The sequence below is a fragment of the Sitodiplosis mosellana genome, unplaced genomic scaffold (assembly GCF_009176505.1).
Source record: "Sitodiplosis mosellana isolate CC-2019 unplaced genomic scaffold, AAFC_SMos_1.0 Smas_scaffold_1, whole genome shotgun sequence".
NCBI lineage: Eukaryota > Metazoa > Arthropoda > Insecta > Diptera > Cecidomyiidae > Sitodiplosis > Sitodiplosis mosellana.
Genome location: NW_022595244.1, coordinates 19423751 through 19439191, shown reverse-complemented (window position 1 = coordinate 19439191; position 15441 = coordinate 19423751). Strand labels below are relative to the sequence as shown.

At 36.6% G+C, this 15441-nt stretch overlaps 1 protein-coding gene across 3 annotated transcripts in view; it reads left to right on the top strand.

Annotated features, from left to right (window-relative positions):
* Positions 1–15441, top strand: part of LOC129566482 (TWiK family of potassium channels protein 7-like) — a 135826-nt gene that overhangs the window by 20037 nt on the left and 100348 nt on the right. For all 3 annotated transcript variants that reach the window (XM_055442472.1, XM_055442453.1, XM_055442463.1), the window contains exon 2: positions 4555–4598. The gene's annotated coding sequence lies outside the window, so the exon portion shown is untranslated. The remainder of the gene's footprint in view (positions 1–4554; positions 4599–15441) is intronic.

The following is a 15441-nucleotide window of genomic DNA, read 5'->3' as shown; positions in this document are numbered from 1 at the left end:
ATAACTTTGAGGTTCACATGTCGATACGGTCGTATCCCAACCAAATTCGACTTATACATGTTCACATGCTTTAAATTCGAACGGTTTATGTTCCTTTCGACGTTAGCGTTTGTTGATTCGACGATGCCATTTTGTATTCAAATTTCCATATTCAAGTAAATTCACAACGTTATTTGCATGCATCAATCCACGTTTGGCCTACGACATACATATATTTGATGTTTGAGTATGTGTCAAGCGTTTAAATGTAAATTGCGTTTTGTGATTCCAGAGAATGAGTGAGTGAGTGAGAGAGAGAGAGAGAGGCAGCTTGCAAATTCGAACTTTTTTCTGGTTATTTGCTTTATACATCACTGGCTTTGTGTTATGCAAATGGTAGCACCGAAATTGAAGTGCCAGGGAAATGTGTTGAAGCCTTCGGAGCGAATACACATAAGTGGATTAATCTGCTCAAAGGGATCTATTTCTAGCCGTTAAACATTGCCAGACGAAATGACAAACCATATCTATCCTTTGAACTTTGGCACCAAAGTGTCTAATGGATTAATGGTTATAATCTTCTACAATTACAGCTCATCCACAGAAAGAGGGGCATATTTACACCGAAGAAAATTTCAAGTACAGACTTCCAGAGTATAACTTAATCTATTTAATTGGCTTCATCTCACAAAAGCCACATTATACAATTCAATTTCACTCGTCTAATGTAATTGATGGGGAGAAATAACAACAAACACGATGACAAATTTATGAGGAATCGTACAAAGCGTTCAAGAATACCTAGTAGAAATGTGGTTTTAATGCTGTCATCTGATACTCAGATAATGGGGCTGTATGAATGTTACCAATAACTAGAGAAACAAAAGTACATTAATTAAAATATAGTTAAACTTTGTATTTAATGCATCGCATTTTGAAATGGTTTGTATGAAAAACTATTTTCACAAATTCGTCAATACATTGAACAATGCGCAAATAATAAAAATCCTTTCCTTCACATTGGTAGCTGCCATGAAACCCAATAATTCCATATAAAACAAGTGAAAATCCCTATACACATGTGCCGTTAAGCATTAATAACATTCAAAGGCTTTTTGAATAGGTTAAGTGTAAAATTGTGTATCATACATACTTAACCGTAGCAGTTGCGTCATTCCATTTTTGGCTTGCTCTATTTTATGCATGCACATATTAAAATATTTTCGTATGGGCCCAATTTTATGGAAGCCTTTACCACATTATATTTCGATTGATGGCTTAAATTACATTTTCATTCTCTGGAGTGAAGCTGTTCAACAGTGAATAATTGAATTTGTAAATTTTGACATCAAAAGCAGTGCACAAAACCGACTTACGCAATGTTCTATCTGTGCTCAAAGTAAATACACTTGCCTTGTACACTGACTGAACGAAATTGCAAACTATTCGAATCGACATCTACAGCTTGTTCGTAGATTGTTGATTATTCTCATTGTGATGCCTTTAACTGACCCAAATACACTCTTCATAAGGTATTTGACTTCACAAAATTCGACAACAGGAAGTTTTGTTGTTGTTTTCAATGATATGTATGTTGAGATTTTGGTTTAGAAAAAAAAAATACCTTTCTAAAGTTATGTTTTGAGATTTCAGCTTCCAGAAATTTATTTTCTAGCTTATAATATCATTATAATTGGCCCATAAACGTAAATTTGTCCATTATTTTATGCAAACATTGCAAACGAGACGCTTTTTGCATGCGACAAAAACTGTTTGAAATTTTCAACCAATAAATTTGACCGAAGTTCAGGCGAAAAGTTGACAATATCAACAAGTCATCTGCACTGCCATTAATTTCTAATGCATCGTAACCGGTTTTTATTATTAGATTATGCGCAACAGTAGAGAAACTGTTTGAGTTGATGACCAGTAAAAGGGACGGAAATTGGCTATTGATCGAGCGTTCAATTTGTGAATCCAAATCAAATTATTCTATGGGTGAAAAACATCAGATTCCATTTTTTGTGTGCCATACTTGACTGAAAATGGTTCTGGTGTCTGGATCGAGAGCTTTAATTTTATTGGCCAGGTTCCAAAAATCAATTTGTAGAGTTCGGAACAAAATGTGTCACAGCCTTCAATAAATTAATTGAATATTGATTCAAACAACTGCCTCATTGCAGTTTGCGGCCATTATGATCTAAAGATAGGAATCACTTTGCCTCAATTTGCAAATTACTGCCTTTGTAAGAAGGGTCCCATTTATTACGAGTAATTACAATTTCAATACGGTTCGGTGCAATAAAAAAAAGGTAATTTCTCGTTTGATGCCGTGAAAATTCGAAAAGTTATCGTTCTGTGCCAATAATAATTGCGGTTGCTAATGGAACATTCGATTGCACAGAACACGTGTACATACACTCTTTCAATGGCATAATTTTGTGGTGAAGGGACACGATTTTTATTTGTGTTGCGACAAAAATAACTTTCACCTAAGCACATTAAAGCTTCATATAATTTTTATTGCGACACAGGTCATTTTTATTGCTGTGATGCTGCACTGATACCGAATAAGCAAAGCACTTCATGAAAGAAAAAAAAATCGCAGATGGTCATGCCAATCAAGCTGACTGTGTTGCCCGACACAGACCCACAAAAATCCTCTCACGAGCAAACACTCAAGTCGAATTTAATTACGATGAACAATCAAATAACCAACGATGTTACGATGCCTCTCGGTAGATTTCTTTCATCAACATCGGTCTCTAAGTAACCACAAATACACCACAGCTTACCTTCGCTTACTCTCTTTCTCCACTCTGCACCAATTCAATACAAACTCAACGGATAATTTGATATCTCTATATTCTTCTTTTGGCAACCTAATTGCCATTGTTATTCCAGTTTATCCTCTCTAAATTGACCGAGTGATGCATATATTTTTATGAATGAAGTGGGCTTGAGAAACCGACATGGGACCAATGAAAGTCTCATTTGAGTGATGTGTACCATTATGAAATATGGTTTTGCATTCGTCTTCATTGTACTTGATTTTTATTGGATTTTCAACAGTCAAATGTGAAAGCGAGACTTTCGACGGATTTGAGCAAAAATGATCTATCTCAGGACAGTTGGTTGGGTCATTAAAATCCCTTTGGACATTTGACTCGTTTGGAAAATGTGAAAGAAAGACGAAAACTTTTTCGCTTGATGATTTGTAATTAAGAACTTCGTTATCGATTATTATGTGGCGATCCCGAGGCAAATACGATGCAAAGAGAAAGATAGAGAGAACGAGAGAAAGAGAATAAGAGCGAAAAATGGAAATATTTCGAGAAAAAAAAACCAAAGTGGATGTTACGAAATCAAACAAATTTATTTGCCAGCAAATTGCTATTTCAAAGGTCGTCAAATTCCGTTTTTCCCCTCTTCTGCGATAAGATTTAGGCGCTCTTACTGAAAGCTGGGATGGCAACAAGCAGATGAAACGAACGAAACTCAAAACAATTTAAATAAAATTACTGCTCTTTCCTTTTCGCTGTTTCTTTACCAGTTCTTTTAACTTACGTTATTATATACTTGCAAAAAGACAGAAAAAGGGAGCAAATTTACAGAAGAAAAAAATATTGACGAAAAAAATGTAAAATTCCTTTAGATTGTACCGTTCAGACGTCAGACGAAATGTAAAGAGCTGGATCCGTCTGTGTTTGAGTATTATTGTCGACATTTTATTTGCTTAAACTTGAAAAGGGAAGAGTAGAGTCGAGTGAATAAATTGTACAGTCAATGTATGTATACTTAAGTATTGCCAAGGACGCGACCCAAAACAATGCATTTGTCATCATTTTAATATGAAGATCACAAGCAAGAAAATTGCGAACAATTGTTCCACGCAAAAATGGAACAAGTTTCAAGTGAGTTTTGAATATGTACCAAAATTAGGCGGTGACACAATTGAGACAACACATTTCATGATTCAGAAACAGGAGACAGAAAAAGAAATCCAAATTTGAAATCAAACAATTTTTTTGCCTTGCATTTTATAATAAGATTCATTCTCAATATAAATATTATCAACAGCCAACAGCAAAAACCAATGAATAAAAAAATGTGCAAACGCCAGCAAGTTTTGCTGAGCCAAAATACGCACAAAAACCAATGAAAGCCCTCCGTATTCGTTGCAATCCGTTCTTTTTTTTACTGTGTTTTGCATTCAAGGATCGCGTTCACTCTTGTTTCCCGCACAATCTTTTTGAAACAATGTAAATTAAACTTTGACATTATTCTGGTCGTTTTTTTCTCGGTGCTTTCATCGCTCCAGTGATTTTTCATTAGTACCACAGGGATCGCACATAGTAAAGCAGGGCGTTCAGTTATGAAGTTTAAAATGTGGAATTAATTTTCGTTTGTGTGGCAATCAAAGTTTCCCTTCGAATATTCTGATTTGAGAAAGCATTTTTTTCGTGATGTTTTCATTCTTCTTTATGAGACACTTTCAAAATCCGTTCAAATTGATTGTATCGATTTAATCCTATTGATAACTTTAATTGCATCGTACTATTCATTTCTTTTCAGGAGCTCCAAAGTGATTTTTTCAGCAGTTAAATCGGATCAACAAGGTAAATTTCACGTTTAGTTAGTTTATATTCAAAGCATTCATTCAGCAGCAATAATGCAGCTGTGAATCTTGAACGAAGTTTAAAACTTCGCGCTTTTGACAAAGTCTTATTTTTTTGTGAATTGGAAATTGAATTCCAGTGAATCGAATGCTGAACGGTATGCTTAAGGCGATGCACATGTCTCCGCATTTCACACGGTTAGAATATCACGTTCAGCTAAAACACAAAGGAAATTAATCGGAAATAAATCCCATATGCATTAAAGTGCGAATTCACGCACATGCTTAAATCAATGTCGATAAGATGTAAGCGTCAAGTGTGTCACTCGCTTTGTGTTCGCGCCTCAAAAAATCAAGACGAAATTCACGGGAAAGCAAACAGGATGCGAAAGCGAGGGGAAAATGACACCAGGGAGCAGGCGGAAACATGCATTTAATGTCAATATCAAGGCGAAAGAAGAATGCGCATCCACACAGATGGGAGGAAATACAGCGCGCATACACATCGTCGTTCAAATATCACAGTAGTCATAGGTTTGTGTATTATTACCCCCTGTGTGGATGCGCATTCTTCTTTCGCCTTGCTTCGTACGAATAAGTGCGGCAGATATCTCGATATCTGAAATATCGTTTCGATGGCATCTAGCGTATCTGCATTGTATGCAATATAAATTTGGCGAATATTGGCACTCATTGAGCATAAAACATGGAAGAGAAAATTGAAACATAAGCCGTGGCACATGTATCGTTCATTTTTCATGAGAATACAAACAGTCGCTGTGGGATTTCTCGATGGCTTTCATTAAAATCCAGAGCCCACACACCATTTTCCGTACATCATACAATCAATTCCTGCAACAAAAAAACTTTGATATTACACATATATATTTATTTTTTCTGTCGCATACGATGGCAACATTTTTGATTACACGATCCGAAATTGATTCGATCGGAAAAGAAGAAAGTGAGAGAGAGAGAGAGAGTGAAAAATTATGATGATTCCAAACATTGAATTACAATTATTTGCAATATAAAAAAAAGCACACAGTGGTAAACGCGTCGCGAGTCACATCTGTTCGCAATTTCGTTATTAAAATACACAAACGTCGTATATTTCATTGGAACGCGTCGCTGTGGCGCAATTTCAAAACTACTGCTCATGCTTTTTTATTGTTCAATCAATCGTGTGAGAATGAATCGACGACGTTTCGAATAAGGCAAACGAATATAAAATATAGAAAAAAAAAGCTTCGACCACAAGATTTATTGCCTGTGCTGCATTAGAAAAAAGCGTGCGCCCGCACACAACGCACTCACATTCACACACATTCTTCGAACAAAATGGGTGTTTCAAAGGACTATCGTAAATGAAAAATTTAAATAATAAAACTATTTATTACTCGAAATGAAAACAAAAGGCTTCATTGTTTCTGGCCTGAAGCGTTTAAAATATGTGTTTGTGTGTTGGATCAAGTTGGGAAACGAAAAGTGAATGCTTGCTTGCTTGGTTGCCTGCCGTTCGTTTGTTGGACCATAGAGTTTGCTTTGACATGCACGTTTCAAATGCGACTTCTCCTCAATCCAGATAAATACGATGCTTTGCTGTTTGCTATCTTGATGTTTCCCTTCTCATCCGGATGCGTTTTAATATTAGCCTTATCAGTAATTCTAAATGCGTGATTAGCCAATGTTTGGCATAAATGCGTATAAAGCTAACGTTCAAGCTCTCTTCCTCTTTCATTTTATTCGCATTTTTGGGCCATTTCTGGCTTTCGATTTAAATACCAAAGAAATCACATATATTTTTTCTTCATCCATATGATAATACCATGGAAAAAAACGATCATGCCAAAATGGTTTTTGGGTGGTTCTTTCGTTGTGTAACACGACTCATGTTTCACTCTTCGAATATCAAGTTGAGCAAAAGGGCTCTTGAGAATCCAAGAAGCCTTAACGCAAAGTGCTTGGCACAAAGTTGGCAGAAAAACAATTCGTTGATGTTTCAGTGGTGCGAGTGCGTGTCAGTGAGTCAGTCAAGCAAAAAGCTGCGTGTGTATCTCAAAGAAAATATCTATTTATTGTTTGTTGATATATTCCAGTGTACGCTTAAATTAAACGCTACACGAGCGAGCAATAACAACTAGGATATGAGGCAGTTAGAGCTGTATACAATTTTTGCAACAAAACTTCCGCGACACTCACAACAGCGCATTCATTTTCTTATCTCATTCGATTGTTTTTTGAAGACGCATTACTGCCGCGTCGCAGCACACATTCCCATACACACATGATACCAATTTGATGAAAGAAAAAAAACAACACCATACAAACAACCGGAAATGTGGTGTATAAACCAAACCACCCCACCACATACGACATCGAAGAACATATCACGAAATCTGAACAATTTTCATGACTATTTTCACTTGTCAAAAACGGCAAAACAGAAGCACAAACATAGGAGAGAACCTTTGATGATATACACAAAGTGGAGGGCGGGCTGTGCCGCAGTATGTATGTGTGAACATCGCGTTACGCAATTATTATTATTTACGTTCTCTTTTATCAGCCAATATTTGCTTGGGTTGTGATTCTTTTTCAACATCACAATCGAACAAACGATGATGGAAGCGGAACAAACCAATAAGCGCACAATTGGCTGGAATTAACGATGAAACACAAGAGCAAAAGGTCACCAGTAAATTCACACAACTATTGTGAACTACCTCTATGGCAACGATTGAATTCGTATCAATACGCTTCCGTTTGTATACGCTACTTTGGTGCGTTCCGACATTTTTGCTTTCGTACCATCTATTCTTAGTTATGTGCAGAGCACGAGTTGAAGGCGGAGAACGGAAGCTACAAAAAAAATTAGGTTATATCATAGCATCAAAGATGTGCGCGAGTGCGGAATGCTCATTTCATTGACAGAAAATTAAAGTTGTCGCGAAACTTTCCATAAATACAAGCGATGTTGGAGTGCTGTCATCTAATTCATTTCATTCGAATGTATTGGGCCATATCGATGTCACAAACAAACTCACACATGTTGTTGACGTACCTTATTTTTGCATTACCCCCGCCATTGCCACCAATGATGACGAACGGGAAGACGTGGAAAAGAATCAGGATGGGAGTGGAAACGCGAAAGGAAAAAAAAGTGAACAATTTGAAAGAAGATTCAACAACACAATTTTTCGCTTATCGGATAGCATTGTGATCCAATTTTTTTTTCTCTGTTCGTTCTTTGCTCCATATAAATATACATTCTATTTTTGTAACGAACACGAATGCCGCAAACGCTGAAAATACTCCACGTTATTAAACACATTCATTTTACAGCGTGAATTTCAGTGGTTTTGGCAAAAGAATTCCATCTTTTCTTCCTCTCGTTTGGCGCTCCAGCAAAACGAAATGTGTATACACACAAGCACACAGTGAGAACGAGGGCATATTGAAAAATGACGCAAAAGACGCGCAAATGGTTTTACAAACATGAACATCGAATATTTGCGGCAACAAATCGAAATTTGTTTGCAGGAAACATGTGTTGATGCATGTTGATTTTTCTCTTGTGTGCACACGGAATGAGAAGCAAAGAGCTTCTGGTTTCATGTTACGAAATCTTGTAGAAACATTTTCTGCCAAAGGTAAGCAGGCGAACACGAAACAACAACATGACGAGAGAGAAAAAAACGAAGTACACGAAGAAAACTGGGAAAGAATTTCGATGAAATGCCATTTTATCGACGTAAAAGCTCAATATCAAATGAACAATACCGCACACACCGATACAAGCCACTATGTTCTTTTCATCTCTTATCTTTTTCGATGCAGCAATATATTCGCGAGCACAGAATCATGAAATATGAGCACTGTTTGTCGTTAAAGAAACTCGATTTTCATGTACGCCCTCATACATTGAATTTCACTCGTGCATGTGTAATATTTTAATGGGTTCTCTCATTGGTGTGATGGAAAATCACCTCAAAGTGTACACGACGACAACTGAAAATGCGTTTTTGAAATGTGTTGGAAAATGAAATATTTTCCATTGCTGCTTGGTCGTTGCAGACAAACACATCAAAATATTGACCGACACCAAATAAATGAGAGGAACAAAGAGAGAGAGAGAGAGAGAGAGAGAGAGAGAGAGAGAGAGAGAGAGAGAGAGAGAGAGAGAGTGAGATGGTACACCGACATAAGTCTACACGCACCACTTATTCAGACATAAACAAGAATTTTATTGTACTCCGTTGGATAACATCGCTCACGTTTTTGGCAACTTGACAATTTTCAACCATGAAATGGTCTGACCATAGTCTGACTGACTCAAAAACCGAATTAGACACGGGAACAACGTTAAAATATGTTCCATTTGATTTTGACTTAGTAACGATGGTTTTTGGAATGCTTAAATTCGGTCTGTCGGTTTTCTTTTAACGATCGACATATTCGATAGCTCAGACGACTGCTGCAGTAAACGCTGCCGTTATTTTTTTGCAATCAGTTTCCATTTTTAATCCATTCATACGGTTATCAACCATACATAAAATCGCGCTTGACTGCGCTTAGCCATAGAAAATCGCCTCACATTCATGTGTTGACATTTTTCCGCACATTTTTTTCGCTTTCACTTCATTAAAATCGTTCACCAGACGACGTAATTCGAAATAAATTTCAAAAGACGGCTGTTCATCGCCTCTGCTCAATGATGCCTATGTGTATTGACATTAAACGAAAATGGAAAATAACATGATTGTAACAGCGGCAGCAACGACGACAGCGCCAGAAAAGAATATAATCTTGAATATTACAAAATTGAAAGCAATTGTTGTAATGGACTTTTTCGCCGCCAAATCGACACTCTGGAGGCATATAACTCAACAAGAATATAAAAAAAAGAGAATAGAACGCCATTCATAAAAATAAAGTAGATGAAACTGAAGAAAAATCAATAAAGCTCAAAAGCGTTTGTCAAAAGAAGAAAAGAGAGAAAAGTCTACACATTCCGTGTGAATTAAACGTTTGCAAGTCTTCAAATATTGTGCATGAGCACCGGAATTGTGTTGAGTACTTTTTATTGATGTAACCTAGTTTTAGATCCAATTTTAGCACGTCAAAATTGGCACTAACTCTTTAAATTAAAAGCCTCACAAACATTATCTCGGAAATGAGTGAGGGAAATTCTTCCGGGCGAGTGTAAGAGTTTAGCAGCAGCAGCATATTGTGTGTTTGTATTCTCGCTCGTTTTCATTTTAATGTTGAATACTCGCTTAAAATGCAACCCGTTCGGAATGAATCTCGTTTCGTTTTTATTAACGTCATTAAAATGTAGTCCGAATAATCAAAATGTTTGCTCACAGAAATGCGCATCGACATGTGCCTTCTCATGCAAAAATATCGCCAGAAGTGTGAGCGTGAGTGTATTCTTCTTTCTTTTCGGGTCGTTGAAATTCGGAAGCGCACTCCTTTTGATTGCATAAAATATTAGATGATAGTTTTAACTAAATAACTTTTACAAAAGTACAGTCGAGTTTGCTGCGAAATGTGCAAATAATTGGCCGCAATATGTAATTATCTAGCCAAATTCATTAAAGCCATCATTGAACAACATTAAATTCGTAAATGATGAGATAGAGTGAGAGTGGCATAGGGATGGTGGAATATGAGGGCATCTCTGAATGTGCTAGCGCGTGGACAAATGTTTAACTGCTGTAGTTATACGGCTGGCTGCTTATTGCGAGCATAAAACTAAACGGCAAATCGTAAAACACAGCTTATTTCATAACATTGCAGCATTGCCATACGAAATTCAAAGTGTAACGAGTTGGTCTGTGTCTGTTTCCCTTTCTCCACACGATTCCGAAGACTCGGTGTGTCGAGTGTGAGAAAAGTTGCATAAATACTCGAAAAAGAAGGATACGAACGCACACATAAGTTGGCGCACGAGAATATCAGTGTCGTTGTCGATGGCAGCAGGAACAGCAGAAGCATCAGTGGTTGTTGCTGTAACACTCTTGCACACTCTTTCACTTTCTCCACCAGAGCCATTTTGAATTTGACTTGTCGTTTTAGGTGCAATATGCAATTCGGTGATGATTGGCAAACTTTTCGCCCACATTTTACCATATATGCACGTCTCAGTGGCACATTTAAATGAAATCAGTTTGCAGTTTCGAGTATGCAGTTCGCTAATCTGTTCGTGCATTGCTTTCTTGCTTTCCGATTTTAAACCATGTTCATTCGAAAAATAAATACTTCAATGGATTTTCCGCAAATATTCTGCATTTATTCCAGGTTTTCGACAGATACATGCAAGTTTATCTTTGCACTTTTGCCCGCATTGCCAATGAAACTGCATGGTGGCTGCTCAACCAATCGCAATTAGACACATTCTGTTGCATTTCATTTTGTGATTTAAAATGCAAACAACATCTAATAGAATCAAATGTATGCACACATTTCCCAGCTTAGTTTCGTTGGATCAGAAAAAAATGGTATAATTTATTCCACGCGCGTTTATCGAGCGAGAAAAGTTAGGGAAACGATAGCGGTAGCCAGAGATGAATTGACAAGTTGTTAAACCGAACACATAAACTTTATGTTCTGCAAAAGAGGTACCCAAGAAAAACGGCAAATATGTTCATACGCCCTCTATACACCAAAAATACACTGCGATATATACACCGGCTGTGTGGATTTGAACGGAATGTTGTTCTTTAGTTCCACTTGCAACTCAGCACTATATCGGCACTGCAGATCCGAATTATAGTGGGAAACCAATGTCAAACGAAGTCAACTTCAGACCGAAGCATCAGATAACAATTTAACGATATATGATGTTCGTTGCCACTAACGATTAGTGCTATTCGTGAACTGAAAGCAAAACATACATTTGACTCTCTACAAATTGTTGATTCAGTTTCATTATTAATTCAGGTTTTCAATTTTGGTCTGACTTCACTGCAGAACTAAAGTTTACAAACATAAAAAATAGTTAAGAGAAAAGAATTAAGAAAAGAAAATCAACTACAATCAGGATGAACAAGGGTAAAAATAATGGTGAAAACAACGAGAAATCTAAGCAACCGAAACCAAATGACGTCGATCCAAATAAAACTGTTGCTGCAAACCAGGAGTTTTCGTCGGCCATTTTTAAGTTAAATGCCATTTGCTGTGATGATCTGTTTGATTGGCTCTCACTCCGGGATCTGCATTCACTCGGCCAAACATGCAAGCGGATGCATCGACTCACCGGCCTCTATTTTCGAGAGAATTTCAACGACAATCACATTCTTTGCGAATATCAAAATTTCCGTTACTACGGTTGTCAATTTAATGGATTCGCAGAATTTCTCCCAGTTGCACGATTTACCATATCCAGCCGGGAAGTCGATTTTAAGTACATCGGAGAAAATTGTGATTCACTTCGAGAAATTACTTTTGTGCGTATTAGATGGAGTAAAGCCATGACAGATTTCATCAAAGAAAAACTAGATAAAATCGAAGCTATTAATTTGTTAATGGTTCGCCCAATTGAAATAAATAAGTTTTATGACGAATTCTTAAAATTTTGTCCGAATTTGAAGATTCTAAACTTTAACATTGTTGGCAGGTTTGAACCAGATTGGATGAGGTATAAATATCCAAAGCTAGAGCAGTTGTTGATATATAATCAAACAGATGACAGATTTGGTTACAGTCTAAGCATTTTCTTTCAGAATAATGCACATCTGAAAATTTTCAAAACTGACCATAAAATTCTTTCGAAGTTCATCGACACATTCATTAATCTCAAAGTGAAATTAGATATTTTGAGTGTTATGGTATGGCATCATAGTGCAAATCTAAATGAATTAAATGGTACTTGCACTTTGCTAAATAAACTCTACGACAATGGTTTTTATAAGCGATTAGAGCTCAAAACATCAATAGGTATCAGAATTTCACAGGCTCAAATTAATCAAATCGGTGCAATTAGACTTGAAAATTTCCTAGGCCGTTTTGAAGATAATATTTTCTTGCCAAAGATTGCCAGTCTTAAAGAAATATGTATTTATGGGAACTTGACAAAGATTGATTTAGAAGCTCTTGCAGTTTCTTTTCCAAATTTACTCAAAGTTTATTTATGTGTAGAATCGAAAGAGGAGTTTTGTCCATTTCTTCGTCGACTGCCGAAATTAAAGGAACTCCATATTGAAACGTGCCCTCAAACCCATAAATTGATGAAGTTTCAATTTCAAAAGTATTTATCAAAATTCAACGAAGAGCGTAATAGGTTGTCGGGAGCATGTAAAGTAACCTTTTACCTCAAGGAAGACATCTACTTATCAACAAAAATGGCAACAAAAAATTTATATGCCAATCTCAATTTGATTGAAATAAAACGCTCCACATCGAGCGACAGAGCATTTTACCAACCCTTTTAAAATACATTTCAAAAATTCCTTTTCATTTAAATTACTCGAATTATTATTTAGCATAGGAAAAGTCAAATGTAAAATTATTTGATATGATTGTTAAACAGTAATTTGACCATTAAAATAGACATTTTTGAACGAATTTTGTTGTTAGTTTTAAAGATTAATTCTTATACATTGATGAACATATTTGATATTTTCCACAACCTGACATATTCACACTCCGAATGTGATTCACTTGAACATGTTTGTCTGCAAAATGCAACAGTGGAATGCTTCGTATATAATAATACATGTATTTGGTTGGAACTCGGTTGGCCGAAGTTATACTTCAGTATGACGTTTGACAGAACGGAGAGTTTACTTGATTGTATTGTCATTAGCCTTAGATTATCTAGGTGGTGTTTGCGCTCAATATCAGTTGTCAAATTCAAAGTGAATAGGAGAGTTGGCAAAATGTTGTGATTTATAATTATATTGATACAAGTAAACTTCGCTCGATGAACAATATTCTTTTTTATATTATGTTTGTTTGTTCTTTCAGATAAAATTCTAGCTCAATTTGCTTTGCTTTGCTTGTTGTGAGTCCGTGTGCATTACCGCATGCGGCACTGTAGCCAACGTGTGCTCCTCTGCTATAAGAACCAATGTTTTTGACGTGACAGTGAATAGCGATGGCGCCTAAATAGAATCTGCGGCAACTTTATCAATACTTCTTGTTGTTGCAAAAATTCGTGACAACAACAAAAAGTATTGATAGTTCTTAAAAATGCCGCAAATTGCTAATACATCTTATCTAGGCGCCGCCGCTATCTTGCGCCGGCCGAAAGCATAGGTTGACTGTAGCTCACTCATGAGCCCACAACAATTATATATTTCATCGCAGGTGCATTTTATGATTGAATCTGAGATTGATCGCAATGCGCTCATCTGTACTCAAGAGAAACGGCGAATGGGTTTTTAGCGCCCTCTATACACCGAGAACAAACCGCAATATATATTCAATATTCATGTCTATTCGACGCCCATTAAATATACATTCTAGTGTATATTCTGCATATTGCAGTGTATTTTCGGCGCACAGAGAGCGTATAAACATATTCTCCGTTTCTTCTGGGTATTTATTTTAGTTATTTTACTTGCTTCCAACCAATTGTTTTTTCTTGGTGGAATTCCATTGAAGATCAAACGACCACCAAGCCTGAGCGATACGACCTGCTCTTCACTTCTTTGATGCTTTATGTGTATTTGATCAACTGACTTGCGTTTGACATTCTAAAGAGAAATATTTATTGTGTTTTCAATCCATACCGTAGTATATATACAGCTCAAACATACATCAAGCCAGCGGACTAAATAGGAACGACAAAAATTTAAAGGGAGAAACACTCTCAGACAGTACTGCTGAATTATTGATATTGACATACTTTCATTCTTACTCTGAATAATTTATCTACGTAGTTCCTGGAACATAGCGAGAATCGTTTTGATTCCGTTTCCTTCTATTCCATCCACTCCGTAGCTCGCGCTTTGCTTCTGACACTGTCACTCGATTCATTGTCTGCATTAAAGAAAGAGTTTGTTAAGTCGCAATGATGATGAGAACTTTTTCGGGGGGAAAAGCTATTTGCGTACATTTCCGGTAGCACCGAATAAAATTGAAAACTCAAATCCCAAAAACTACAAATGCAAAATCTTGCGATGCTGTGAGAATTTCAAGAAGAATATTATTCCGTTTTCATATTCCATTACGGGTGAGTGCATATCAAGGTGGATGAAGATGGAATTGTCAGTTTTTAACATGCGCCAAATATTGCTCACAAACGAGGCAATTGCTGATAAATTTCGTTCCAGATATGGTACTTGATTTACCTCACACCACCATCGTCATCGCTTGTGTGTACGATGAAATAAACTTATGAAATTGAGCTGTTTTGATAAGTCAAATTCCATTGTGAAAACTTCTGCATAAAACCACACCCAACAGCCTCGTCTCCATCTTATCAGCCGTTTCACTCGATATTCAATAAACATATTTCAATAATTTGATGTTTTTTTCTGCGTCAATGTTCGAAGTGCTGATTTACGTTATTGACTTTCTTATTATTTCGTTTTTTTTTTTTCATAACAAAAAAGCAGATGCAAAGGATCAATATGCAAAAATCCGATTCGATTCGGCCAAATTGCCGCAATGTACGAACATCGTTGCCGAAAATGTTGAGCAGAAACCAGAAAAAGAAACCACTTCATCAGCAACTGTTTTTAGTCTTTGCAAAACCGCGCAAATTCAAGCAAACGACCTCTCCGGTTAGTAATTTGTCGGAGTATTTGCTGCGGTTTTTCCCAGAATCAAGAGCGAATGAATCGCAATTTTTTTTCCTTTCTCTCCTTTGCTGTTTTTCTATGAACCGACAACTG